The 14,417-nt window shown below is 33.9% G+C and overlaps 1 pseudogene; it reads right to left on the bottom strand.

Annotated features, from left to right (window-relative positions):
* Nucleotides 1–12,792: 12,792 nt before the first annotated feature.
* Nucleotides 12,793–13,734, bottom strand: LOC143680412 (olfactory receptor 4C11-like; annotated as a pseudogene).
* Nucleotides 13,735–14,417: the final 683 nt, after the last annotated feature.

Genomic DNA, 14,417 nt, shown 5'->3' with positions numbered 1-14,417 from the left:
TACAGAAGCAGGGAAATGCCATTAGCTTTTCCACAATGCATCCCATTCTTTTAGTTTCTTAACAATGATTATTGTTCAATTTTTAACTCTTGGGAAATTTCTGCCCTGTATCTTGTGACTCCATGTACATTCTTCTTGCTAGGGTTTGATTTATTGCTCCTGACTCCCCACAATATTGTTCATAATTTGATTGCATGAGCATTCTGAACAGATTTAGCTAGTGCTGCCAAGGTAAGTAGCTGCAGTAACAGATATCACAATAGCAGAAATGATAAAAGCAATAAGGAAATCCAAAGGACATGTTGCTTTGCTAGCCCAAATGGGAGCTTTATAATTAAGATGAAAATAAAAAAGATACCCAATACTCGTACCAAAATAGAAACAACCACTGCCAGGTAAACTAGAAATTTGTTTTCTGGCATGGAAAGATCTCTAATACTGAGAAGCACTTCATTAGCTTTTTTATTTAATTTTTTGTTTGCAGAGCTAAAATAGACACAGCTAGTGTTAGTGGACACAGTCATGGATTCTTCTGCCTGATGTGCTCAATAAGCAATTTCTGAGATACAGGGACTTCAAGGAGAAAGAGTTTATTACTACATATGTAGCAGGAGAACAGACAACTCAATGGCCCAAATTCTGTCTCCCCAAGTTTAGGAGATTCAAGTTCTTTAAGGATTTTGGCAAGGGAAAATGAGGTTACTTCACATAACATAAGTTAGGAGGGGAGTCAGAGCTATCAGTTCAATATTAAGTTATAAGCAAAAGGAAGAAGTAGTTAATGGCCAACTTCATCAGCATTAGGGCCTTTGCTTATAAAAGAATGACCAGCTTTTACAATCACAAAGGTACAAGATAAGGGCTTTTTACACTCATTTCAGATACCAAGGCAGCTGGACTACAATTCAGAGATCTCAGGTATTTCCCTGTTTACTCCAACATTCCAGAAAGCAAAAAGGAATGTTTATATGATGATTCACTAATCAAAATCATCCCTCAAATCCTAATTTCTCAGTTATACCAGTTCAGCTCAATGAGTGCTTTCATTTTGAGAGGTGACTCAAAATTCCCAATACAAATTTTCATACCAAGTGCTGTGCTACTTGGTATGAAAATAAGTATTTTTCCTTGTGGCAACATTTTCCATTGATATTTTTCTATAAGCTATGGTTATTTAGTACTGAAATGGAGAAAGCAAATCACTCTTTGTCAGGAGGATGCAAAAGAATAGTAAAAAAGGAATCTTTTAAATACATTATGACTAATAGAAAGTCTGTCGCTATCATAGTAGATTAAGGAGTCCCCATTGAATGGAACCCATAGGTTGTAATATAGCATTGATTTGCCATAAATCAGATAATGATCTCCATTATGCAGATTTATTTGTAATTACAAAAATAGGAGTATTCCAGGGGCTTTTCAATCATTCTATAGGCCCAGCTTTGAGTTGTTCCTTAACAAGCAGTTAAGCTTGAATTAACTTCTCCCCTTTTGGTGGCCACACTCCACCCAAACAGACTTGTTAGTTAGCCGCTGTAAGGGCAGAGGAGGAATATGAGCAATGGCACCTAGAGAAAAGGTGTCATCTGGGTGGTTAAATTCCATTGGGTTAATAAATATTTTCCCATAGGTTTAGGGTATTGACAAATATATGGTTGAGTCTGCACAATTTCTTGTCAGGTCCTTGGCATCGCAATATTTTTAAGCTTTGTATAGAAGTTTGCAGTAAAAGGATTTATTTTAAATAATCCAAATGAGGGAGCAATTAGCCTAATAATCCTATAGGGGTTGAAGTAGGGGGAAATAAAAATAATTGAATAGGAAGTTGGGGATCTTTATGACTTAGCCTTTTTAAACAGTGAGATGATTCATTTTCCCTACATAGCAAAAGACATGATAAAGTTAATATAAAGTAAAAGAGGTTATTTTGATAAAACACATTTTCTGCTTTCTACACTGATTATCTAGAAAATACTTCTATAAATTTTCATTAGAACAAACTAAAAGTCCAAGAAAAAATGTTATTTAACAGAGAGAAAACCAAATTTTTACTTATACCAGTATATTATTTGATACTAAGGTTTTCAAAAATTTTGTAGATAGACTCATGTCTTTTTTAACTTTGAACCATAATTTCTTTTTCCACAAACCTTTGGCAATTTATTATATCTATTCATGCTTGTCCTAAACGTTCCCCATTCTGTAACAGCCATTCATTTTATTTTAGTACAAAATTACTCTCTTTTTCATTTTAATAAAAACACATCCTTTATATCCTTCATTTCAAAATGATTTTAAGCAAACATTTATCACATATAATTATCATCAAAATTAAAGAATAATTTTAAAACTTAAAATGCCTTAGTCAATTCATATTTGAAATATTAATATACAATTTTTAACAAGAATTGATGGCACATATAGATATTATATTTACTTTTTAAAAAATTACACCTTTTGGGAAGAGTGAAATGAGACAAAGTGTCAATGGCTGAGAGATTCCAAACAGAGTTGAGAGGTTATCCTGGAGGTTACTCTTACTCATTAAGTAGATATCACCTTGTTAATCAAGATGTAGTGGAGAGAATGGAGGGAACTGCCTGAAAATATAGAGCTGTGTTCTAGTAGCCGTGTTTCTTGATGATGATTGAATAATGATATAGCTTTCACAATGTGACTGTAGCGATTGTGAAAACCTTGTTTCTGATGCTCCTTTTATCTACCATGTCAACACATGAGTAGAACATATGGAATAAAAATAAATAATAGGGGGAACAAATGTTAAAATAAATTTAGTTAGAAATGCTAGTGATAAATGAAAGTGAAGGGTAAGGGATATGGTATGTATAATCTTTTTTTCTGTAATCATTTTAATTCTTTTTTGGTTGTCCTTTTATTTCTTTTTCTGAATTGATGCAAATGTTCTAAGAAATGATGAATATGCAACTATGTGATGATATTGAGAATTACTAAATATATATGTAGAATGGAATTATATGTTAATGTTTTTGTTTGTTCTTATTTTTAATTAATAAATAATTTTTTAATTGTACCGTTTCATAGTTTTGTGGTCACTATATAATTTTTAAAATTCTTGAATATGAGGCACCTCATTTCTTTGGTGACATTTTACAAAGTGATTTTAATTATAAGATGCTACTGAAATTTAAAATTTTATTCTTAGAATATTTTTTATTGATGTCCAATTTATACTATGGCCAGATTCCAATTAACTTACATGACCTGGCCCAAGATGGTCCTCTTGGAATTGGCTAGGAACTGAGAGGAAATTTCTGGGACCTAGATGACATTATTAAAGTACATATCCTTCTGAGGAGAGAAAAAGTCCTTCCAGTTGGAGATCACATTTAAAAAATTTCATGTCAAGGTCAAACAATGGACTATTAAGCAGGAGTTACAATGTTTTAACAAGAATTTTTGAATTCCATGAGCACATATGATAATTGTGCACAACAGATTCTATGATTCTCTTTGTAAAGGAGGTTTGGAGTTCATTTCTGTTAACACTTCTTTTTAGTCATAAAAAATACTACATAAGTAAGGGATTCATGCTGAGGTCGCCCATGTTAAATAATTATAGGAAGAGCTTGATTATGTCCTGAAGTCATGGCTTTCTTTAGTTATTTTTCCATGGCTGGTTGTGGCTCTTCTAGATTTTCTAGGAAAATCAGGAGAGTTGAGGGTTGTTGAATTTTCCTCAATAGGAAGTGGAGCAGGGGGTAGCTTTGACTCCGTCTCCTCAGAGGGAGCCATGGGATGGGATGGAGTGTGTAGAAGACATAAGCAGTTTTTCCAAGTCCCCACATCACAGGAATGAATGTTTGGGTTTTCTCCCCCTGCCCATATTTTTCTTTTAAAGCCCTGTCTACTTGTTCCCAGAACTCCAAATCTAAGTTCTCTCTATCAGGGAATCAGGGTCAGTGAGTTTGATTATTTGTAACAATGATAAAAGCTGTCCCTCTTTACTGAGCATTCTGCTACTTTTAATAACTTTAGAAGTCTTTTAATATATGTAGTTTGTTCCTTGGAAAGCCCCATCCCTATCTTGCTAAGAATGGGTCGTGAAAAGGAAATTCCTTGCCTGAACTAAGTATGTGGGCAACTATCTCAAGTGAGTGCTGTTGTCCCTTACCTTGGATGAATGGTTTTGGTTTCTATGCTACAGCTAAGATTCTCTTCCACTACACATACTGATCTTCCACACCTGGTGCTATATCCATAGCTGAAACCTCTAGATCTATAGATGAAGTCTTATTCCATGTTTTTTTTCACACAGGGCACCATTTGTGGGTGACACCACATATAGCAGTTATTCTTTGTCCTGCAAAGAATCAGTGTAAGAAGAAAAAACCTTTGACACAAAGTGAGAAAGCAAGGAAGTTTCTCTCCCAAGAGAGAACCAGAGCCCAGAGCTTATTTTCTGCTAGCTATTTATCAGGTAAAGAGGCCATATGGATTTAAGCTATCCATTGAACACCAATTTGCCTTGGGAGATGAATTTCCACTGAAACAACAAAAGAATCTGAGATGAAATATGGAGAAAAGGAGCAGCAAACATCACTTTTTGCCTTGCTATGTGTCCAAGGAACCCCATAGGCAGATATGCTACTTTAAGAATATTGTCCTTTAGATGCCTTTTGCGTTGGGCATTTTCATAGGACATTTTCACAGCCTAAGAATTGTAAATTCTAAGTTAATAAATCCTTGTTCCAAAAGACAAGCCACTTCTGTTATATTGAATTTTGGCAGTATTAGTGAACCAAGATAATTTTCTACATATGTATAGAAAATGCACATAGAAAACAATGCAGATAAATGTAACACACCAAGACACATAAATTGAACACTACCAGGTAAGTAGCACCAAGATTAAAATATATTACAGCCAGTATCCTAAAGTCCTAATATGTGTTTTGCCTCATGAATGGTAACTACTGTACTGATTCTTAAACCCACGGCTTATTTTTCTCTCTTTGACATTCTTATAATTGAAACCAAGTCTTGCATTCATTTTGTCTACAGCTTCTTTCACTCACAATACACTTTGTGCAATTATTTCCATGTTATTTATAGATGTAGCTTATGCAGTTTCAACACTGTATAATATTTAGTGTATGATCATAACACAATTTATTGTTTTTTCCAGTTTTTCCTTATGTGAGCTTTTTATATATACTTCTCAATTAGTAGCATATATATTTCATATATATTTCACAACAAGTAGCAACAAATTTGGTGGGTCATGAGATATGCATATCCTTGTCTTCAAAAGGTAATCCCAAAGAGCCTTCCTAAATCAATTTTCTGGATCATGGGCTATGTGAATATTCAGTTTTATTAGGTAATCTCAAAATGTTTTCAAAAGTAAATGTATTGATTTAATCTCCATAAGCAATGAAGAAGGGTTACAGTTGCTCTACCTCCTAATCAATAATTTTCACTGTCTTTTTCACTTGTGTTATCCTGTGAGTATATACAGTTATTCAATGGGATTCCACAAGGTTTAGATTTACCTTGCTGTGATAACTAATGAAGCTATCAAGTTTCAGTGACTAAGCTCCTTTTAATCATCTATTGGAATTTTTGGATATGGAGGTTTTGCTAGGAAGCCTTTCTTCTTTTATTTTTTTCTCTAGAAAATCTGAGATGAGGTTGGTTTATTTCTCTTTAAATGATTGAGAGAAATGACTCCTGTGGCCATATAGCCTGATATTGTCTTGGTAAGAAGGATTTCAATAATTGATGTAACTGCATTACTCGACATAACAAAATAATCATGTCCATGACTATTGGCAAGACAGCTAAAGGACTGTAGGAGAGATAATAGCTTCTTTAAGAAACACCAGCATCCAGTGTGGAGAGCAAGAAAACAACAAAATAATGGAAGACTTGGGCATTATATTTACTCTTTCCCTGTTGGGTAAAATATTATTTATCAATATATTCATTCATTTCTTATAAAATGAAGATGATATTAACAAACTTACAAATTTATTGATGTAAGTTTGTTAATATCATCTTCCTTTTTAATATATGCTGGGAATAAAATGATGTCCACCTTCTCCTTTCTGATATTGGTAGTTTGTGCTTCTCCCTGTGTTCTATCTTGCTCAGTCTTGATAGGTTTTACCATTTTGTACAGTTAACCTAAGAACCAGATTTCAACTTTTTATGTTTCTCTTCATTTTTGTTTTCTATTTTTTTGTGCTCTTTACTATTTTCTTTATACCACTAAGATAAGTTGTCACCTCAGCTATAATTTATCTGCAAACCACTAGTATATGCCATGTCATTTTTATCAATCACTTCAAATTATTATCGTCTAAATAGGCTTCATATTTTCTATTATTAAGCAGATAGAGTGGTGCATGATCACTTTAATCAAATTAAATAGTTAATAAGGAAACACTGGGTTACAGGCCTCATTAAACTCTTTTATTCATCCACAGCTCTTTTAACTAAAAACCAGATAGATTGTTCTACACACCTCACAGAATAATCAATCTCTCATGAGACTTTAAAAAAAGTTATCTCTACATTTCAGAAATTTATCATCTAAGGTTTTAGCTTCACATCCTAATCAGACTCTAAAAGTTTATTTTTGTATATTTAGTATGATTCATTTATAATTCAACAAAATTACTGTCTACTTCCTATGAGCCAAGCCCTATTGGGATATACAGTAAAGTTTCTTAAACACACACACACATATATATTCTCATATGAATTACAATCATGTGTTACATATATATTAAACAAAATAAATGATTAAACTTTATGACAAGTAGGGCAATGATAAGTGCTAGAGAGAAAAATTAAGCAGGGATGGAGTAATCAGGGGCACAAATGTTAGTGAGTGATGATTGCAATTCTGTAAGGTTTCCAGGAAAAGCATATTGAAAAGTTGCAATTCAATTATAAATGAAATGAGGTGAGATTTTGAGCAAGATGGATAACTGAAAGAATAATTAAGGCAAAGGGAGCAGTTTGTGCAGTTTCTTAGGAAATTGCATGCTTACTGTCATGTAAAATTTGGTAGGATCAATGGTTTGATTGTCACAGTGACATCTGGGAATTGTTAGAGTTGGATTATAGTACATGTAAACTGAAGATGGGGTTGTAGATTAATGCATATGAAATTTAGATTATAGAAGGGTAATGACAATATCTAGATTATGACTATGGGACTGAATATCTAAGATATATTAAAGATTCTTAGAATAGAATTGGGTAATCAGTAAATTAACATGGCAGCATATTTGAAAAATCATCTTTATGGATGTTAAAATCACCAAGACTTATGGCAGAGATTTGTTGTAGTTACATTAATCCAATAGTCAAAACTTTAAGTGAATGAAATGGAATGACTGGGTAAACAGTAGATTACTGACAAATAAGGGCTTAAAGTTGCATAGTTTAACTGAAATTAGTTAACAATGAGAACAACTCATAACAAAAACTCTTCTCCAGGCCCTTTGACATGAGAACTTTAAGAGAGAAAACATGACCAATTTAGATGGAAGCAGTATCCAGACAGGAGAACAAGGAAAGCAGCAGATAAATGGAATGTTCACACAAGAGGTTGAGAATGTATGGAATTTTACTTATTACTGATGTAAGATCCATAAGTATAATGATAGAGAATGTTCAAGGATGAGAGTAAGATAAAAAATAGCTTTACAGAGCAGTAGCAAAAAAAGTACAAATTTAAACATTCTTGTAAATGAAAGAGTATCCTCTAGTTTCAGAAGCATTTATTCAAACCCTTCAACCCTTGGGAACTCACAAAAGTCTGGTATTTGCTACTAGACTTTTAAAAATAGCATAGGTAACTAGGATGTGAGCTCAGAAGACAAAGATAAAATTGTTGGCACATCATAGGGCGTTACTAAGTATTTGTCAAATTGAAATGAATTTTGAATAAAATACCCATCTGTGGATTTTCTGCTGCTAAATGTCTAGGTCAAAGAGTGCTAGATATCCATTAAAATTCATATCCCTCTTCAGCAGTATGAAAATTAACCTGAGTCCATAGCCTCCCAAGTAGAACTCCTGGGGGAACAATAAGATGCAAATATGGCAGGCAATTTATACATTTATAAATTTCCCCCATATATCTATTTTTATGAGCTTCAAAGTCAAGTGTTTTGATGCTCAAGAATGTCCTGATGCTCAAGAGTTTTGCTGGTCTATTTGAACTAATTTCATTAATGGAAAAATCATCAAAGCACACATGCTAGTGGATTTCTAACACTCTCCAACAGAGGAAACTTGTGCCAGGAACATGCACACATGCATTTTTAGCTCAAAATATCCCAGTCCTCTTTGCTGATATCTTTAACTCTGTAAGTTCTTGTGGGTAGGCTGTAGGTAGGAAGGATATTTCTGCCAAAATGTAAAATGTGGAATATGTAGTCTTCCAAGGTTATTTTTTTCTCTTGCCACCTGAAATCAGGCAGGTGGTGTCACCATTGTATATAACAGGGCCCTTTGAAAATTCTTTAAAAACAGTGATCTACATATGAATAACCAAGGTTTAAAATTCAAATTATGATTCATCAGTTCTGGGGCAAGCCCAGAATTCTGCATTTAAGACAAGTTCCCAGGTAAAGGTCAATGATGCTAGCACATGGATCAGATGTTGAATATGAAAGCATTAGGCAGGACCAAGAAAATGTTAGAAAAGAACCTGAATCCATGAATGAAGAAGAGGGGAGAAACATTTTGCTCTGTCCATCTGGATCATTTACATGAGTCTTTCATATTCAAATAACATCTTATATTTTAAACCACTCTGTCATTCTTTTATAGAATCCTTATGGTGCTCTAAAATAATAAATACTCAAACATGCATGAAACCTCTCTCCTTTTTATGTAATAAGATTGTATTCCTGGGATTGTACTTGGATTTCCCATTGTTATAGTCACATACAGAGAGGAAATTCCTTTCTGAATACTATGCATATTTTCCACTATTAATACAGTTTTCTTGACCATAATAATGTATAGCACTGGAGTTTGAAGTTTCATCGAATTAGATACAGTAATTCCCTAATTCCTCATAAAAAAGATACAGATAAGGACCTGATCTTCAGATTTGTAAGGCAATTTGGAGTCTGTTAATGTCCAGAGATGGACTTCCTTGCATGATGTTTCTCACTTTGATAAAATTAAAAAGTGTCTGGAATATAAACCAGAACATGAGATTAGTAATTGGTGGGATTGTGTAATGAGAGAGGAGGCTCAGTTATGTACATTAGTAGTATCTGTTGCTGCATTTCAAATTACTACAAATTTAGTGGCTTGAAACTATTCTTATGTTATATCACAGTTTCTGTGTATCAGGAACATGGACACAACTCAAATCCGTGAAGCAATGGGTGGCTCTTTGGCCTGTCACAAGGCTACAATCAAGGTGTCAGCCAGTAACGTGATCACACCTCAAGGCTCAACTGGAGAAGGATCTGCTCCCAAGCTTGTGTGGTTGCTGACAAAATCTGGTTCATCACAAATTGTTGGACTAGTGGCCTCAGTTTTACTGGGTATTGGCTAGAAGCTGTACTTGGATTTCTTGCTTTATTTGTATGTCCAAAGACAGCTCATAGCCTGGCAGCTTGCTTCATCCAAGCCAGCAAAGCCTAGAAACTGTGAGCAAGACAAAAATGATAATCTTATGTAATAATCTTATATAATAGGAGTGATGCATCAATTTACACTACACACATACACATGCATGCAAAATTCAAAGCCCTTGATATTTCTCAGGTTTAGAACATAACCACAAAAAATACCACAAATGACTGGTCTCATATGTAGAAATGTCACCTTAAATATTAATAATTTTAACAAGCTTTTGGCAAATGGGATTGTACAGAATGTTCAACAATTAGAACCAGATTTCAAGTCATTCACCTGCTGCCTTTATATACCTATTTTCTTACCTCAACCCATTCCAAAAATACATGAGCCAAAGAAATAAACCTGGAACTTACAAAGTTTAGGAAAGGAGTGTCTGGGAGTCAGGTTGCAAAATCTTTAATACTCATGTAAGTATTTAGTATTTTGTTTCATGGGAGAAAGTTGGGCATGTAAAAACAATTGAGAGCAAATGTACCTCCACTTGGGAAAAGAAGTCTCCTCTTTATATGCTTTTATATTATTATTAAAAAAAAGAAAGAAATGTGAATTCATTGGATCTGAGTGTGATTTAGTACCTACTAACTGTAGACATTCCCACAGGTATTTGCATCCAAAACACTGTTTAAGGATGAAGGAGTATAAATGGCTCAAAATACTTGGAATTATCATAGATTTAGTTTCTTCTTATTAAAATCCTTAAAATAATCTCATTATTGGCTGGCCTTTTCTCAGAGTTGACCTAATATGATATTTCTGATTAACACATGTAATTTCAGCCAAAGTTATCTGGTACATCTCTATGCCAGGCTAAACTGTGGGCCCAGGGAATATTTAAGGTAGAAGACTAGATGTTATTCCTTAGCTGACTCTAACTTCTTCAAACACTGACACTCTATCTCTACTGCTAAAGTCTTATCCTGTCTCTATGACTCATGGAGTGTGAAGAGAGACCCCTGTATTATCCTACTGAGCACTGTAGATAATTGTCACCTTCTTGGGACCCAAATAGCCCCTTAATTACATGGTCACTGTTGTTATTTGTAGTAGTAGGTATTATAATTCTTTAAACACTACACAGCCTTATTTTTTATCATGATGAATCTCTCAAGAATACTGTGATTCTTTTTTGGGGACTAGATCCTCAGACATGAAGTGCTTTTTATAAGTAGAAGTCTTGGATTATTTAAGAGATCCCTAGTGTGCTAACCAATAAGACACTGATTTTCAGGCCTCCTTCCCTTCCCTTATTTTCTATGCTTCTGGTGGTTCCCTTTCTGCTCTTTACCTATTACACTTTCAAAAGGCCACTTTTTGCCCAAAACCACTGGCACTCTATTATCAGATCTAATAGTGTAATTCACACTGAAAATTTCCATATTTAGGAGGTTTTTACCCCAAATGTTTCTTTTAAGCTTGAAAACATATGATTCTGCAGTTGGAGTAATATACAACCACATTTTAAATTGAAATAAATATCTTGAGATCCGTTGTTGATGCAATAGTATTATTTAATGTTTCTTATATAACAATGTGTTGAAACTGAAATTCTGACCAAACTCACCTAAATAATGAAGCATCCTGATCTTTTATTCAGAGGCAGATAAGGACTATCTTCCACTGTATTATGGTTGAAGGGGCACCAGGGATCAAAAATTAAAGCTTTGTTTTGATTATGTGTGGCTTACTAAAGAAACAATTACATTGAAATATATTTTTTATGGGACTAGATTCAAATGTTTTAGAAACAGAACTTTAAGTCTTACATTTGGAAATTTGTGAGTGTTCATTTGGAGGCAAACAAATCAAAATTGTCAGTTATGAATATGGCACTGACAGCCCTTGCAAATGTCCTATTTAAGACAAATATTTATGATATCACCAGTTTTCTACACAGTATCTTAATTATTAAGGGTCTTTCAGAGTGATGTAATGATATTTTGACATCAATTGACTTAAATATTTCATTTACTTCTGAAATTCATCTTATTCTCTTCTCATTAGCCACTATCAGTTATAGTAGCACTTCCTGGTTCCAATGTGATTGGAATAATAACATAAATCCTTATATAGAATGTGATTAATTGATTCTGAGGATATGAAGTTGTGTTTGTGTTTGTATGAATGTGTGGGGCATAAAAGGTTACCTTCAAAATGGAAATATACATTTTAAAACATTCCCATATAAATCTAAAAGGTCAAAGTTTGTGAAACATTAGAGATGAATTTTCAATTCTTCTGTAATTTCAAAAAATCAGAAATAGGATTAGAGTTTCTATTGGGAGCAAAAATCTGTTTATTTCATACCTCCTGATACCTTTTAGGTAGGTATCAGGTAGGTACCTAGAGTAGAAATATTTTGAAACCTCATTTTTTCAGAAAATATGAACATATCATAGACATAATGTGAGTCCTGAAATATAAAGAAGATAAAGCTCCTCCTCTGCCTTGGTAAAATTATCACTGTTTAACAATTTTCTTTCTTCATCACTAACTGTTTTTTAGTCTTCCTTCTCCTTGTCTCAGCTGACAAATGCTCTCTCTTTTTCTTTCCTCAGTCCTTTGTGAAGAGCATGTGAAAGAATCAGAGGGCACTTGAGTGGCTGATACTGGTTCAGACATCAAAACGTAAGGCCTGTCCGTCACCATCCACATGATGGTTAAACTTTTTCAGATTGCATTGGATCTTCCAAATGTTTTTCAAGGTTTAATATCCATGCATATAGGACCCCCAGTAAGGCAGGCTCAAGCAAAATTTCCCAAGTAGTATCTTCTAGGGCCATATTTTCTACTCTTCAGCTTGACAAAAGAACAACTTGATTTTTTCAGTTTCCAGTCTCTTCTAGTCTAGCTCATGTTGATAACTTATGTAAGGGACTATAATAAAATCTGGAAAAAATATTTGTTGGACATGTTTACATACATGTTGAATCAGTTGTTGTGAGTCAAAATACTTCTTTTGAATAAACTTATGAACAGGAAACTAAATTACCATACGAATATACCCAACTGTTGATAGAATTCATTTGAGTCATCAGAGTGTTCAAACTGATTTTGAGGCATGCACAGATTGTTAATTATTTCTTGTTATTTCCTACCCATATGACATAAAGTAAAATGTTAAGGAAATATAAACTAGATTCTCCATAATTTATTCACCAGCTGAATTTTTAACTTTCTACACCATAAACTTTTCACTACAATTTTTACTTCTGCATTTCTCAATGTATAGATCAGAGAGTTAAGCAAGGGTGTCATAATTGAATAAAACACTGTTACCATCTTGTCCACTGCAAATATGGTTGGTGGTCATGTGTATATGAATATACATGGCACAAAAAATATTATGACCACAATAAAATGGGATGTACAGGTTGAGAGAGCTTTCTACCTTCCTTCTGCATTGTGATTTCTCAGGGAATATAAAATAAGTACATATGAGATAAACAAGATTATGAAATTCACCATGCATATAGCACCACTAGTAGACACAAATATCACATTTATCACATAAGTATCCATACAGGAAAGTTTCAACAAGGGCTGAAAGTCACAGAAATAGTGATCAATGACATTGGAGTCACAGAAGGACACTCTTAAAATCAGGAAAATCTGTCCTAAAGAATGGATAAAAGATCCCACCCAAGCCAAAATCACCAACAAAACACAGTCACGCTGACTCATGATAGTTGTATATCTCAGGGGCTTACAAATGGCCACATAATGGTCGACAGACATGATAATAAGCACAAAGACCTCCACGGACACAAAGAAATGGAATGCCAAGACCTGAGTCATGCACTCATTGTAGGAAATGATACTTTTCTGAATAAGAACATCAACAATCAACCTGGGGGCTGTAGTTGTAGATAAACAAGCATCTGCCAAGGACAGGTAGAAGAGAAAGAAGTACATGGTATTCTTCAGTGTCTGACTTGCCTTAATAGTTATCATAATGAGAAAGTTTCCCACAAGAGTTTCAAAGTATAGAATGAAGAAGACCACAAATATTGCTTTCTGCATTCCAGCATCCTGGGTCAACCCCAACAGAATGAATCCTGCCACACTCTTATTCATCACCTTATCAGCAGCTATAAGTAGAATGCAGCTGACAAGATTTAATCTGCAGAGAAAAAAAAGAAGTGTCATCTTGGGGAGATCAGTGGGCTAAACTCTGAATTCCTCTATGCTACTCTGCTACACACTATTCATTCATAATGGTTTTGGTATGTATCAGTATACCCCAGGAATCTCTGTAAACCTGAGAATGACAAGACTTCTTATAAATTTATCTATTGATTCAGGGCCTCATTTTATTGAACTAAAGTAAATGAATTTGGGCACCAAAAGAAAAATGTGATTACTACCAAGAGTAAAAAATACAGAGTTTATTCTTTCTTCGATCAAGTGTTAATTGGTTTGGAACTTGGCCTTTAAATGAAAAACTGTGTGGAAATATCTGCCCTATCATATTTTCAGTCTTAAGGATTTATAAAAAAATATTTGTACATGCACATATGCCCAGATACCCACACTTGTATTGTATCTATCATGAAGTGTGTGTATGTGATTTAAACTGGACCCTTTTCCAGTAAAATTAAGCACTAATAATGTTACAAATCCCTCCTGAAAAAAATATGTTCAATTCAATTCACTCACTTGTGTATCTATTAAAACCTACCTTTTTTTCATCTTGGGTAGAATAACTACAATAACTATTGTGCTTCTTGTACATCCTCCATAAATTTTCTGTAAGCATT

The sequence above is a fragment of the Tamandua tetradactyla genome, chromosome 4, assembly GCF_023851605.1.
Source record: "Tamandua tetradactyla isolate mTamTet1 chromosome 4, mTamTet1.pri, whole genome shotgun sequence".
NCBI lineage: Eukaryota > Metazoa > Chordata > Mammalia > Pilosa > Myrmecophagidae > Tamandua > Tamandua tetradactyla.
Note: the sequence above shows the minus strand (reverse complement) of the source record. Positions and strands in the feature narration are given on the sequence as shown.